General features: G+C 36.8%; 1 long non-coding RNA gene across 1 annotated transcript in view; it reads left to right on the top strand.

The window, feature by feature from the left end:
• The window catches only part of LOC112962537, a 211,132-nt gene extending 197,343 nt beyond the window's left edge, over positions 1–13,789 (top strand). The window contains exons 5-6 of the long non-coding RNA XR_003252345.1: positions 161–261; positions 13,093–13,789. This is a non-coding gene — a long non-coding RNA (uncharacterized LOC112962537). The remainder of the gene's footprint in view (positions 1–160; positions 262–13,092) is intronic.
• Positions 13,790–16,302: the final 2,513 nt, after the last annotated feature.

The following is a 16,302-nucleotide window of genomic DNA, read 5'->3' as shown; positions in this document are numbered from 1 at the left end:
TACATTATCAGTGCTTTTTACATTCCTCACATAAATACAGTTACATGTAGGCATGTGTGTTTGCGGTATTGAGTCTGACTGAGATGAAATAACAAAGGAAAAATACTAGTTCAGGTAGGATTTGGCTTTTCTCCACTAATGTCACATCACTTCAAACTAGGTTAGTGATCCTGGGAATGGGAAAGAAAAGTTCAGGATGCGGCTGCCTTCTCTTCTGAGTCTACTGAAAGTGCTCTCCAAGCAATGCGGAAATTCTCTCTGGTAAGTTCATCAGAAGTAGCTGAGTCGGAAATCATAAAATAGCTAACCTACATTCACTTGTAAGAAGCTCAGGCACATCATACTCATTGTTTAATTAGTTTAATTGTTACAGGTTTATTGCAGCAATAAAACATGATATGGCTGTAGCATGTCAATTCTAAAACACTATTCCCCCTTCATAGGAGGGCTGTCCAGAGATTATCAAACCGCTGTTCAAGAAATCAGATGACTGTGTTGGTGTCAAACAGTTGGAGAGTATTTTATGCAATTGCAGAACTGATTCTGGAAAAAAATTGTGATTTGGATAGCTGACTGTGCTTATCTACATTTTGAGTTAAAAATGAAGTTAGAGTCCTGCTTCACTGAAATTTCACTTTGAATTACTACTAGAACATATATAGTTGATGTCAACAGTCATTTTTGAGCACCGTCAAAGCTAAAGGAGAGGCAAGATCTTAATGTTTAGTGGGAAATTGCTAAAGTAACCCTCATGGGCATAGCTGAGAAAGTTAGCAATGAGGAACTGGATCAGGAATGAAAGTGTTTCTCAGACAAAGTGTTTATGACTACTGAGGATAGAAGAGAAGTCCAAAGGAAAAACTAAATAAACAAATTCCAAATTGGTCATATGAATTCAGGAAGAAATCAAGAGAGCAGGCTGGAATTAGAAGATGGCAGCAAAGAGAGTAGTAGCTCAGGAGGGATGTCTGAAGAACAATATTATTGATAGGAGATTTTGCACTGCCAGCTAAGGTTATTAAATCAGCAATTAGAGAAGTCCTGAGAGAAGAAAATCAAGAGATTGATGTGAGGAAGAATACTTTGAAGAGGATAAAACATTGTTAAATAATATTGATTGGGTAGGTGAAAGAAAACTACCTCCATTAAAATCTGAAGTAACATCTCCCATTGAAAGGGTCAAGAAAAAGCCTTTCAGGAGTGGATGGTATATCAGTTTAAGTCAAATTGGATGAGGATGCAGGGTAGAAAACTGGACAGTGACCTACTGATTGGGTGAGACTGACACTGTATGAAGGAAAGGTGAGTGGAAGGAATGTACAAATTATTGAAGAGTTTCTGTAGTGCTGCATGTGAGCATGTTAAAAGCCACCCTGGAAAGGATTTAAAGGAAATGGAAGGTGAATAGTCAGGGTAAGGCCTGAAAGGTCTTAAAAGAGCAGATAACAAACCATAAGATCATGTTTAATAACATTGGGATAATCCAGGCAATAACTTTACTGATTTTGGAGATACTTAATTTGGTGGCTAAAATTAAGTTAATGAAGAAGGTGCTCAAGATGGGGCTTCTACCAGAAACAGAAAAGAGTTGTTTAACTGTCACAGTCAGATACTGTTATAAAATTGGCAGGAGTAATCTGGATTGAATTGTAGAATGGATAGGTGATGCTTAGGAAAATATTTTAAAGGAGTGCAATTCTGTGTTTAGAGAAGGCAATCCTTCTCTAGACTTGGAGAAGAAAATCAGGAGAAGGCAAGTACATATGGAAAAGAGGAAGAGTGGAAAATTGCAAAGTCTGGCTAGAGGCAGAGGGGAGTAGACAGAAATGAAAATTAAACAAGATTACCAGTGAATAGACAAATGTAGAAACCTGTGGTTATTGTGTAAAGATTTTGGGAGAAAGTCATTGGTGATGTGATGATGATAAGGAGGAGGATGGTGGTGGTATTCATAGTGAAGTGGGACTATTGCAAAGAAATTATCTGTGCAAAGAATTTAGAGGGCACTTTGGTGGAATAACTACTGTGGAATCAGACAGAAAAGCTGGAATACTTCATGCCTAGTCATCAGTATTCCTGTTCAGCATGTYATTTTCCAGAGGGGAAGGTTTTTGGAAAGTACAAGAGACAGACAGTGAACTCGGCTTCCATTGAATATTCACTAAATTTGGTACAAAACTTCTATTTCTACTTTTGAATGTTTTCTTTAGTTCCCTTTAGCGTGAAACAAAAGGAATCATGTTACAAATGCTATTTATGCAAAATGGTCAAAAGCTTTAAATAGAGTAGAAATCAACAATTCAAAAATTGCTTTATCTGTTTCTCTCTATAAATAAAAATATCTTTATGTTGTTTAAAAATATGTTCATGATAAAGCCCTAAGCCCTCTGTCATTTCAGTTTGGCTTATCTAAACAGGGCACCTCTGCTTAGAGAACTGTGGGCTCCGTGATTTATCATCCTGTTCAGTTTGTGTCTTACATCCTTTGTGATGACCCTTTGTTTCTCCCTTAGAGTGTGTGCTCATGAAAGAAGAACTTGCTTTTATGTGTGCTTGTGTTCAGTGTACAACTGTTGTCAGAGATGCAGATTATAGGAAAGATTTAAGAATATATTTGACCTGAAAACTCTAGCTTCATTCACAGCCATACAGACATATATGCATACATGCTTCTGAAGGAAAAATGGCACTTTTTGCTGTTCAGAGCATCTCTTTATGAAATCTAGTAGGTGAAATCCTGTCCCCATGAAATCCTAATTTCCATCCTAATTTCAAACAGACTAGGATTTGGCCCTGTATGCTGTAGAACAGTTTCTGCAAGTGTGAACAAGTGTTTTCCGGTGGACTATAGAGGGGTTATCTGAGTGTAGGATAACATGCAACAGGTAGTTTTTGTTGGTGGTTGAGGGGGTAAGAAGCTGTCCCATTGCTTTCTTTATAAGGAGTTCACTTCAGTCGATGGTACCACAGAAGAAACAAAAATACTTCAGGGCTGCTGGATTCTCTTCTTTCCCAGCCTAAGAACACAATCTGAATCTTGTTCCAACATTCTTGTGTGTTGTTGTGTGTTGTGATTTTTTTTTTTTTTTTTTTTTTTTTTTTTCAAAACGAAAAAAACCCTGAACATAATTGCTTTAGGAGCTGTAGTCCCATTAACATGCATTGAAACACAAGTCTGGAAGTGCACGTATTCTTTCTAACTATGGAATTCTGGTGCTTTTGAAAAACTTCCCTATGCAAATTAAATGGAATTGAACAAGATAACCTTGTATAGTGTTTAAAAAAATTACTTTAGCAACTTCCACATTTAGAAATATGTTCAGAAAAATAGTTGTTTTTTCCATTTACCAAAACAAAAGCAGTTGATATGGTAGGACACCCAAACAGAATACATAATGCTGTCTGGTGGGTTGTACTATGTTATTTTGAACAGCAGGCATTAGTGAACTGTCAAAAAGCCTCATGGTATATAATGAGGACTGTTTACTCTTCTGTCTAAATGGTTCAGCTAAACAACCTACTAATTGATTCAGAATTACTTTAACACTGCAAATAGTTCTCATGGAGACTTTACATCCTTGTCACTTTAACACAGTGAAGAAAGCAAAAATGCCAGCTGCTAGGTTTGTGCGCTATATGAGGCATAAGGAAATGAGTCTCCAATTCTGGTAGTTTACAGTATTGGTAAGATAAAGCACCTAATTCCAGTCCCACTAAGATCCATTTACATTGAATGTAATTGATATGAAATCTAGAAGACGGAAAGTATAGATCAGAATCAAGTCTAATCCCTGAAGTTAATATGAACATAGGACATTATTGCCCTTCATTTTTCTCCCACGTCGTCTCTCATCTTTCTCAACATTATTTTTCTTTAGCACTAATAACCCAGCTATACCTTACCTTGCTATCAAGAGATGAACAGCTCTGCTTTTGAGGTTTTGAAAATCAATTTCTGTTCCATATTGGAATAAACCCAGACTTTTGGCATATATTTGTAAAGCAGAATCACACTGAAACATTTGTTTTGAAACTGAAAGCTGAATTTGTCTTTTCATCCCACCCCTCAAGAGCCTGCAGGAACACCCTCACCAGTTTGTTTGTTTTTTCCAAACTTGGGCAATATTGTCCTTAGTTGCAGATATTCAAAGCCAGCATTAGTTACTACTCTTTCCATATTGCTTTAGTTATTCCTCCTTTAAATCCTTTGTTATTCTTGCCCAAACAGCACTTTCTTAATCTTCAGTTTCTTACCCTAAATCTCACTTCATCTTTTCCCCTTTTTTTCTCCCATACCCACACAACCCGATGCCCTTTATTTTTTTGCTCACATATTTCCTTCCAGTTCAGCAACATTTTATTTTCAAGAAGCACCTGACCTTTCCAAGCCCCTGCCATTGTCTCCTGTTCCTTTGCAACCCACCCTTTGATACTGAGTAGAAAAGGGAGTAGAAGAAATGAATGTCAGATCCACAGGGTGGTATAGCTCTGTTCCTAGACGGAAGAGTTCCTCTTGGAGGTCTCTTACTGAAAATTTTGACAGGTTAAAAGATTGAATGACAGTGATACCTGACAACTTATTGTATGCCATTTCTCCAGTGCTGCGCTGTTCTTCTTTTCTGGTGGTTGTTGTTGTTTGTTTGTTTTATTTGGTTGGTTTTTCCCTCCTTTGGAGTACAGTTCTAGTACAGAGATGCTTCCAGGGATGAGATTACAGCCATACCGAATGACAATTCTTGTTGTCTTTGGTACCTTTCCAAAATCTGCCGTCTTAGGTTGTGCCATGTTTTTGCTCAAAATGCTGGGCTTACCTCTAGCACAGCATGTCTGGCTAGCAATGCTTGTTTTTCTAGATGCATCTTCCAAAACCTGCATTTTCAGTTCTGCTGGGGAACGTACCTGTACATATGTTCCACAGCTGAATCTGCATGTGCCAGTGCGTCATGTGTGGCTGCGCAAGTGAGGAGGCCGACAGAACTCATGTCAGAACTGGCCTTTGGTGAAGGAAGTAAACTTACTGAGTCATCTCAGGAGGTATTTTCTGTGAACCATATCCTGGTAGATGTCTACAGAATGGCTCTCTGTGCAGCTATACTCATTTTTACTTTCTTGTATAGGTTCCTATCTGCACTGAGCGCGCTCAGCGGGACCTACTTTGTTACGACATACAGATGGCTTTTTCCCTGTGATGCACATTTAAATGGAGAGAGTCCAGTTCTGTAAAACTGCTAATAGGAAAGATCCATTTAACCATCCTTCTGGCATCTTAGTGCTAATTTCCTGTTAAGGGAAAAACATGGTCTATTTTCCCTACTTAGTATGATCATTTTTACTTGGTAGATTTTTAAAATTACTTCTGTCTCTCTTCATCTGACTTCTCCAGCTGCTCACATTGTACAAGTACATTTGACCACCTGTCCAATTTATTCTATGAATACAGTCCCCCTCCAACTTAAATATGATTTATTCCTTTACTATCCTTCCTTCTTATTTTATAAAAAATGCTAACCTATTTTGTTATGCTCTGCTATTGTGTTCCTGGCCACATCTGAACTTTTGTTTATTCTATTTTACTAATTATATGTTAGAAATCAGTGGCCCAACAGAACCTTCAAAAAAAATGTCCAAAAAAGAATAATGGAACTTTAAGCTATGAATGTGCTGGTTGCCTTAAACTATAAGATACCATACCACACAAGTGCCATGAAGCCTCAACCATTTTTAGAACTGGACTTTAAAATAAACTTATTTTGGTAAAGTTTTGAAGTGTTGATACATGTGATCTTTTTCCTTTTCATAAATTTCATTTCTAAAAAAATGCAGAACTAAAATAGCATAAGAAATCTTTTCCTGCAAGATTTCAATCCCAGTTTTGAAAATCCAGAGACTTTTAATTCATGTTATAAATTTAAGGCACCTTTCAGTTCAGCCCTCTTTTGTTTTAAGCACACTTTCCCTTACTTCCACTAGTAACTTGCATTTTATTCCCCACCCTCCCTCCCCTTTTTTTTTTTATAGAGGATCTGCCCCCAAAACATACATGTCTCAACCAGGCCCTGAAGCCCTGGGCCCCTAAATACTGAGAAGATTTTGGTCTACATGAATCGGAACCTTTCAGAAGGATAATTCCTTCATTCCTCCTATGCTATAATTGCTTTGCTCATTAAGAGATTGCTCCATTAAATTTATATATATWTTTTTTTTACATCTTTTATTTGAAAACATGAATGTATAATGTCTCACTGGGACTCTGCACCATTATGATGAAAGATACAAGTGCAGTCTAAGACAGACATGTTTAATTAGTGAGCAAACTTGACATTTTCAGTGTTTGGACTAGACAGGGAAAGAGCCAAGAGCAAATTAGGGTTGATTTTTTTATTTTATTTTTTATTGCAGATAGAAAATAATTTATTGAACTCAAATGAAAATGAAACTTCTCCACATTTGTAGTGGATAAAAAGCCATTAGAGTTTGGATTTATTACTTAATCACAAATCTAAATATTCCAAACACCTAAGTAGGAGCAAATGTTGTGTCATTTTTGAGTGATAACCACTCTGAAATTCTGTAGGCAGCAATGGCAGACCCACATCTTCATTAACAAAATGTTTAACTCGGAATCACCCTCTGCAGAAATTCAGAATTACCTTCTCAAATTATTTTTTTTCTTTAATCAGAATTGCTGTTCTGAATACTATTATTCATTATTTGCACTGTGGCAGCACAGACCTTACAGCATTGTGTAAAGCTGTTAACACTTTACATGTTTCTCATTTTGTCCTCAGTCACATCCAGATCAACCCAGTGGAACACCTGGCTTGCCAAAAAAAACAGTTCTGAGTTCTCGTCCTCCTTACAGCACTTAGTGAACGTTGCACTTAATTTGTGCTGAAAGTGTGATGAGTTCAAATGTATCCTCCTTCTGGATCTGAGTGTATCTGAAGTTGGAAGGCTGATGCAAAGTAACCTGAACCCATTCTCTAGAGAAAACTGTTTGTCCCAGATTGTAATTCCTCTGCCCAGAGACATGTTCAGTCTTCCTCTATGTAGTGTAGCTTGGTAGACTACGCRTACCAAGTTGTACCTGCTAACCAGGAACCGGAATTCACTGTTCCAAAACCTGTTGCAGACAACGACGCATCTTGCTTCATCCACATATAATTCTTTATGACAAACCCTTTCCTTCTCAAATACTTATACATATACTTCCATTTAGGCTCTTTCCACCACTCCTCAAGCTGGTATAAAGAAAAAGCTGGGTTAATTGTTCAGACAGGCAATCATGAGAACTATATCAATAAACCAAGGTCGATAAGTAAACAGAAGGACAGGTGCCGGAAAGTGTGTACAAAGACAGAAGATGTGGAAGGGGTCTGGGAGTGAGGCTTGTTCTCAAAGTGGCTCCAGCTGCTTGGGGAGATGAGGGAAATGCTGCTACTGAAGTGGATGAGCTTCTGCGGGCATGCTTTACCTCCCTGGGAGTGGGTGCAGCAAGCACCACTCATTTCCCAGCTGGCTACCACACTATATGTGCAGGTCCTGTCAGTATAGCAGTGGTATCGGAGAATAAGAAGGTGTTTAAAGACATGCTTTGTGTATGGTGCTTGCTGGGTGAGAGAATGAATGTAACTACAGTGCTTCCCTACCAGATTTCCRCACATTACACTTATAAGAATAATGTTAGTTAAATCATGTTCCTCTGCCTCTTCTCCTGTCTTCTGTGGAAGCCACAGAAGGAAGCGAGAGAAGAAAGGAGGGAGTATGCCCCCGAGGAGAGCTGCCTTTGGGAGGGGTGTTGTATTTCAAAGTTTCTTTTTTTGTAAGTCAGAGTCCTGAGTGTGGATGACTCAAGTTGTTTGGGAAAGGTGTTCAGTTGTTATGCATGCTAGATAAATACCTAAAGAGATACCACTTTAAGTATTTTGAAGTTTGTTRAAATAATGAGTTCTTACATCTTATTAACTGCTAATCATCTACTTAATTAATGTGCTTTGGGTACCACAGGATACCCATGAACTAATACTTCTCCCTTCTTTGACTGCAGTACATATTGGAAGAGGACAGAAGGCAAAGTAAATAAATGGAGTGATCTGTTGGAGTTTGAGGTTTTTTGTTGTTGTTCTTTTTTACGAAGGTTGCAATGTCTGACCTTGTTTAACTGGATTTTCAAAACAGTTTCAAAGCCAACTTTCCCAGCATTTAGAATCAATAATTGGACACATTTTCAGAATTGGTCTGTGCCAAGTTAGGTACCAAAATAGGGACCAGGTATTCAGAAAAGAGCAACTCATCTTGTAATGCAGATGGTCAGATTTCAAAATTTCTTGACATGTAATGTGCTGAGCTCTGATTGATGCTGTTCCTTTTACTGAAATTGGAGCTGAGAACATTAGGCATACTATAGATACTTAAGAACATCCATCTTTATTCTGAGGAATTCTTAATAGTTTTGAGGTATCAAAAATTTCTTATTTTGCTCTTCCTTGATTTTTTTTTTTATCAACTGTAAAATATTTATCAAAAATGTTCTTTACTGATTTCTTGGGAAAATTATGATAATGGGGCAGATGTGGCCCTGGCTTAACTAGCAAAAGGTGTTGGCAAGGAGGGAAAGAGAGCATGTCCCCCTGTTTGACTGTTTAATATATTACATGTTGCAGAAAACACTGGGCAGTGCTAACGGTGGAGAAGAGGCAGGAGCCTCTTAGTCCTCCAGGGACTAAAAAAATATTTTATACTGCAGATTAAAGAACACACATCAGAGGAATTCATAAATGTAAAACAATGATGTTTTCCTAAATTCTGTCAAATTAGTGTAATTTTGATAGCTATATATATATATGTGTCTGTGTGAACTTCTGTTTGCTTGAGAATGTTGGAAAAAAACATGCAAGTTTTCAGTCATTTAATTGATTTGATTTATTTCATTTAAGTCAGTTGGACTATCTTTTACTTAACTTTAAATCTTTCACCCCCAGCTTTACATAAGTCTTCTTGCTATATCCTTTTAAACACAAGGACTAAGAATCTCGATTTATTTTTTTTCATTGCTGCTTTTTATAAAAATGATGATCTCAGTCTGGATCAACAAGAAAAGTATAAGAGGCAAATAGTGTCTCAGTTCAGGTTCCAAGAAATTCTAAACAAGGACTTAAATGTATGGCTTTGGGTTTTTCATTCAGAGTAGCAAAAGCTAAGTTCAGCTATGTGCTCTGTGGCTTGTAAAAGTAACTCACTGCCCCACAGTAAGAATCAGTGGAGTTAGTTCTGCAGTATATTGGGAAAGACATTTTGGTGAGGTCTAAAGGCAGCATAAAACATTCACTTGACATTTAACAACCTGCTGGAATAGCAAATGTAACATGGAAGACTATCAGATTCATAGCAGTGGCATATTACTTATTCAATAACAAAGGCACACTGTATTATGTTGTGGCATAAATCAATGAGATATTGGTTGAACTTTTCAAATAGAACTTATTTTCAAACTAATACACCTGTATGGTGAAACTGTTTGATCAAATTTCAAAAAATTGTACCTGTTTGTTAAAACCAAATAAAAATGGGAAATCCCTTAGGTTAAGAAAGATATTGGTATATAGATCCCTTGGTAATCCTTTTGTTGTCTTTCTCAGATGCCACAGGGCTTCAAAACAGGGCAGTCCTGAAATTAGATCTCTCTGCTTCCAGGACACTTGTTCAAATCTGGCCAACCTTACTTGGGTATAGTCATTACTATCTGAAAATTAGTTAGTGATGGTGGGATAGCCTCTTTTTTTTTTTGTTTGGGGCAGATCATCATATCTCAGATACAATCAGTGCAATTGTTTCTGACCTGGACATTATTCACTGGCTATCAGTAGAGAAATTAGAAGCTGAATGAACAGATATATTGATAATTCATTACTATCAATGAGTGATAATAAAGGAATGTAAGACTGAGTAATGTTAGCCCTGTTTTTCCTAATTTAATGTATGTTTAGTCCAAGACTTATTTAAATAGAATCTAATTTGTCACAAAAAGTATCCAAACATACACAACAGAAGATTATTTATAATGAAAGAAAACCTTATTGTTCTGAATTTCCTTTGTTTACTACCCTTCCATTTCTACTTCTTTCTTATTCCAAAGGCTCTTTATCCTCATCTTATCTCTCTTTGCTACATTAAAGGCATTGTGCTTTGGACTTAATTTATACCATCACAAAATCTTACAGATTCAGATCCATAGGATTTTATACTCCCTTCAGTGTTGTAAATGACTGAGTAACGTACAACACAAACCATTTGGGCTGGCAGATTGAATGTGTGTGTTTGTGCCTATTGTTACTAGTTCTATGTAATTTTAGTTAGTAGGTCACTAATGTGGGCATAGTTAATTTTTGGTTTTGATTGCTGTGGACATTTTCTTCTCAACTGGCAGCAGAATTTTCATTCTGTGGGCATCCATCATTCTTTGATGGGTAATGAGTGATTCAGTAGAAAGAAGCAGAAATAGTTCAATTTCCCCTATGCTTCTAATTCACGTTAGTGGATGAAACAGAAGAACCTACAGAACCTCAGAGGAGGGCCCTTAGGAATTAGCTAAGGCCAACTTTCTTTTCTGTGATGTTGTTTTTTTCATTATAGCTGACATTTTTGAGGGTGAGCTTTGTTACAGACTATTAGCCTATGGCACTGGGCTGGGAAGATGAGACTTCACTGAGATACAGAACACAAAAAAAGAGTGAAGAATTGAAATTACAGGGTTATTGGTATCTTGTTGTCAAGGTAGCTTGAGGTTGGTTTTGCACTGAGAGGAACTCAGCGTGCTTTTATATGTGATACTGCAAAATGAATTCAGTGCCCAGTGTGCCCCAACACTAATTACAAAACTATCTAAAAACAAAGAAAAAAACCCCAAACAATTCTTTCTAGCTTTCTTTCACCATTTAACTATTGTCATGCCTCTCTGGAACCACTGTTCTGATTTACACAATTGAGGGCTTTAAATGTGATTGTTTACAGTGTGTATCAGTTCTATCCTGGATTTTGTATATTCATGGAAGGAGCAGAAAAGAAAGTTTTGCATCAAATCATTACCTCAGCAATGTTACTTGGGGCATTTAAGAAGTCAAGTTCCAGATTTTACTGACATTGACTTTGAAGGGAGTAATCCCATGTCAGCAAGGAACTAATAATTAGCTGGATAGCTGTTCAGCAGCTTATGAGGTAACAAACATAAAGCAGTCATCACACATTGCCATCTTATTGAATAAAGGGGGATCTAAGAAAGGAAATTTCTAGGAACATTTGTGAAGAACCTACTGAGCAGGCTTGAGGCAGCTTTGTTCAGCCTTCCTCAATAAATGCATTAAAGGGATTAAGCCAGCAAGTAGGTACCTGCTGTCTGGAGGAGGCCTATAGTCAATAGGAACAGGAAAGAATTCAAAATTATCTTGGCAAATATTGTCTGGGGAAAAAAAATAGAATGCTGTCCAGTATGGGTATATTCAAGGTACTATGTTTAGGCAGGAACACAGGATAAGGAATAAATGGCTCGGTAGAATTTTGCATCTGAAGGTTGTAGCAAGTCATAAATTTAATGTGAGTTATCAAAAGCATTGTGTTGCAAGTGAAGTAGGTGTTCAAGGAATGTATCGGCATATGCATATCCTAGACTTACGAAATATTTTTCTGCTGTGCTTGTATCTGCTAAAGCTTCACCTGTACTGCTATGTCCAGTTTTGGTTCCTGAATGTTAAAAAAGTGTGAATCAATAGAAGAACTTATGCATATTTAAAGATTTGTCTCAAAGCTTGTTAGTTTTCTCTCTTTGAAGTTGAATGACTCAGTTCTTCAGCCCGTACTCATAGCTGTGTTTTCTAGACCCCTAACCTGTTTTTCTCCTCTGAACTAAGCCTTTACATATGTAAAAAAGTTGCTGTAAGAAGGCAATAATCTGTGCTCTGTGTCAATGGTGAATTGAACAAGTGATATTGGATTTATCCTGCAACAAGGAAAATTCAAACTAGTTACTACAGAAATCTTTCAGAGGTAATGATAGTGATGCACTGGAATAGATTGCCTGGGAGGGGTTTGGAATCCCCATAGCTGAAAGTTTTTTAAAAAGGCAATCTAGACAAACATCTTTCAGGGCTGATATGTTTGATCTTGCCTTGGAATGGAGGATGGATTAAATGACCTCTTCAGGTCCCTTCCAGCCCTGTTATGAATCTATAAAATCATGTTTAAGCTCCTGGGGAAAAAAGAACTATCTAAGCAGGAAGAATCTCCCACAAATGATCTTTGATATTTTCACTGATAACAATTTGGAAGAGGTATCAGTGTATGGCTAGGAATAGTGAGATAAAACTAACAACTAACTAAACTAACATTAATTGGTAGTTTCTTAAATCATAATCCTACATAAGCACATTTCTGGGTTATCTCTGTTCAGTTAAAGTTGCTTGTAGAATACAAAATTAAGATTACGTGTTTGTAGAATGAGGGTCTTAATTTGAAAAGATAAATGACATTTCTTTATCCTATTGCCACAGAATTGCTCCTAGTCTCTCCAAGACAAGCCTGTAAAGATTGTTTATTGATAAACTTGACTTAGACTGGAAAATGGTGTATCTGTAGAATGACTGTAGTAGACTGTAGAGGACCATATGACTTGTTTGGGAAAAAGTCAATGACCTTATTTCATATCTCTACAAAGACAGCTGAAATTTGACTTGAAAAGAATTTGCCTAGAAAGGTATGCTCACTAAAGGAGCTCATTTCTTCCAAAGTTCTCCAGAGCAATGGTTTTCAACCTTTTGCAATGTTAAGACCCTTAAAAAAAATTCATCTGAAGATGTTGACTCTGGTATGGTGAACTTAAGTCTATTGACAGAAAGTTTGGTACTAAGGGAACTGCAACAGTAAATAAATAAATAAATAAAAGCGTCTGAGCTCACAGCTGTCTGCATCACAGGTCAAAAACCCTGACTGTAGAGCTGTACTGTATATAGAGGTGAAGTGGGATGTCTGTGACTAGTCAAAGGAAAAGAGCCAAGATCTTCTCACAACAGCCATAGAGATGCTACTTTATTTACCTTGCAGATGAAAGAGTCTTTTATGGGAAGAACTGTTAAATTAAAGCCAACCTCCTGCTCAAAGCAGTCAGCTATGAGGAAGTCAGACCAGATTACTAGAGGCTTTTTCCAGTTTGGTCTTCCACATCCTCCAAGGACAAGGACTGCGCAACCTCTTTGGGCAACATGTTCCATTGCTTGACCATCATCATGGTTTTATAAGGATTTACCACCTTCACGCTCTCTTTTTTTCCAAGAGTGAAAGAAAATTGTTTCCTTAGGAACAACAGTGTCCATGCAAAACCACCAGCTGACGGTGTCTGTGTACTTTGGAAATATTAACCTTTGTTAACAAATGGTTGTGACTTTAGTCTTTCAACTACCTCGCCCTAATCTTTAAAAAGGAGTGATAATGCTTACTTGCTTTGAGTATTTTGAGAACCTTTGGTGAAATCTGTATTTATGTTAATTAAGGTTAATCTCTTACAAATAAGGATATTTTACTCTTGCATAAACAAAAAAAGTCCTGCTATCACTTTTTACTTTTGAAATATTAAAAAGTGACAAAGTAGTAACTCAAGGACTAATTTAATAAGAAAATACAACTCCTATTATCTCTTACTGAATTAAAGAACATTGAAACTATCAAAAAGATTCATCTACTATGTTGAAAAAGGCCTTATACATTCATCCCATTGAAAAGAATTGTGCCATTGAATTTCATGGCTTTCAAATAAGTTCATTCTGGAAATAAAATTAAGTATCAGGATGCAGGAAGAAAAATAGCTCATTTTGTATCATCAAAATGGAAAAACAACAAAGAATTGAGTACACTCCCCACACATGTGAAAAGCTTTTTCTAAACAACTAAATTAACTGATCTCTACAAGGAAACAGAGAGATAAATGGTTCCTATATCTTCAAAGACAACAACTTTGCAATAACTAATATTCTTGAAAGAAATTTGATTATCATTCTTTTTCAAAGAGTGTAATATAATTTTGGAGAATATTCTTTTTTCTGAGTAATTTACATAAAATATTAATTTCAAGCAAATTACTAAAAGAATCTCTCAAATTCTGATTCAATGTTCTTATCAATCAAGAATTTAAATGAAGATGCTATGAATAAACACATGCAAATCATACACATGCTGTAAAGAGCAAAACAGTTATAGAATGGTACAGGGAGGAAAGAGTACTGAGTCGTTATCTAGCCCTGCACAAGTGTAAGATGATGCCTGGTGCTCAAGTCTGTTTTGTATACTATCCTTACAACTGTATGGTGTCACAGCAAAACACAAAATGCAAAATTTAATGGATGCCAACCTGCTGAGCTTTGTCCACACGTGTGCCATTCATATTGAAAGGAGCTTTGCTGTTCAGAAGATTTAAGAATCAAGCTAGAAAAATAGCCTGAAAGGAAATATATTATGTATTATAGCTCACCTGGTAGTTATGTGGACAAGCTATTCTAAGGAGCTCTTCATCTTGCCTAGGAATCAAAATCTTTTACTGAAGATGATTAAGGCTTTTAACTGCAGACATCCATGGTCTGAAGAGTGATTTCTCCAAACTGTTCAGGTTGTGTTAAAGATACTTTTGGTTTGGAAGAATTCTTCTAATCCTTTGTAAATCAAACACTGATCTTCCATCTTCCTATAAAGAATAGCAGGACAAATGTCCTACTTGCTGCCAATTCCGCACTGGCAGCGTGCTCACTGCTGCACAAATGGTAAAAGACATCTGACCTTCTTTATTCATTAGCAACTGTTTGAAGCACAACTGTAAGCCCCTTGCGACACTTAACAGGGCTTTTCCATCACATGCAACATGTTCAGAAAGTAGCAAACCTGTTTTCTTGTCAGCTGAAACAGCTGTGATATGCTGCTCTGAATTTCTTGTGCCCTAATTCTCCTGCATAAAGCATGTGGAACATGCTACCTTTGATAGCAGTCTCACCTTGCTCTTTAAAAATAGTTTAGCATATGACTTAATGTGTTCATCTTCTTTGCCTCATTGCTAATGTTTGTATCTTTTTCTGGAATGTATATGAGCTTTTAAATTATTTGTGATAGCAAATGTTACTGAGAATAATATGAAGCAAAATGGCAGACTTTGATAAATAAAATTACTATGTTTTTATTGTTTTTTTTTGTCTCCTAAGAATCACATGACTAGAAATTTATGTTGGTTTGCTTGTTTTGGCAGTTAGGAGATAGAGAAGTTAAATGACTTTTCCAAGGAAGGCTGTATCAGAGTTACAACTACTGCAGTTTTGCGTACACTTGCATATGTGACTAACTTTATCATAGTAAAATGAGGCATTTGCATAAGTATGTTCAGTGCCCTTATAAAGTAAATCTTCTTTGATTTGGGCTCTTGGCTTAACTCGAACAGTAATACAAAGTAGCAGAGGGCAACCTTAAGAATCCTCTGAATCTACACTTGCGTTTCCCTCTCCCTTATTTTCATCTACGTCCTGGGTCCAGTGTGAGAAAACGGTCAGTCTTCAGTGGCTCTGACAAACAGAAAGTAAATGGGAAAGCACTCTTACCTCTTACAGTTCATGGGTTTTACACACTAATATTTTTTAACTTCTGTGTAAATAAGCTTTGAGATAAATGAGAAAGAACCTTTGTTTTTTACTTCTCTGATAATTAGATTACTTATCTGTAGAACGTAAGAGGATAAATGAGTTTCAGCCACCATTAGGAGACTGCAGTTGAACTGGGTTGCTGATCAGGAGAATAAAGTCAGTAGCTGATTTTATACTTAACAGAGAAAGCAGTCCAAGGACTCTTTTATTTCTTCTCTTTGCCCTGAAGTGAACTGATGCTCCAGTCATGCATGATAGAGACTACCAAAGCAACCCTCATTCAGCATGTTTGCTCATCTGGCAGAAAGGCTGACATATGTTGGGCTAGGATTTCCTCCACTGTGACATTTCTAGAAGTGTAAAACATAACAGATCATCTCCACGTGCTGAGACAGCTTGTGCAATCAAACCTTGTAGTCTTGATGGGCGCATGGCATTTAGGTCTATTGATCAGTGACACAATAACAAGGAAAAAAGGCATTGAGATACTTGTCAAAGCCATAGCCTTTTTTCCTTCTGATGGCAACGTTTAAGGGGAGAACATTTGCAATGCAAGGGAGAAAGTGCATGTAAAGGTATAACTTGTTTAAAAGATATCTGTGCTCTTAGATTGCTCCAAGAAAAAGAATTTTGGAAACTT

The sequence above is a fragment of the Apteryx rowi genome, unplaced genomic scaffold, assembly GCF_003343035.1.
Source record: "Apteryx rowi isolate R43461 unplaced genomic scaffold, aptRow1 scaffold_1, whole genome shotgun sequence".
Taxonomy (NCBI): domain Eukaryota; kingdom Metazoa; phylum Chordata; class Aves; order Apterygiformes; family Apterygidae; genus Apteryx; species Apteryx rowi.
Note: the sequence above shows the minus strand (reverse complement) of the source record. Positions and strands in the feature narration are given on the sequence as shown.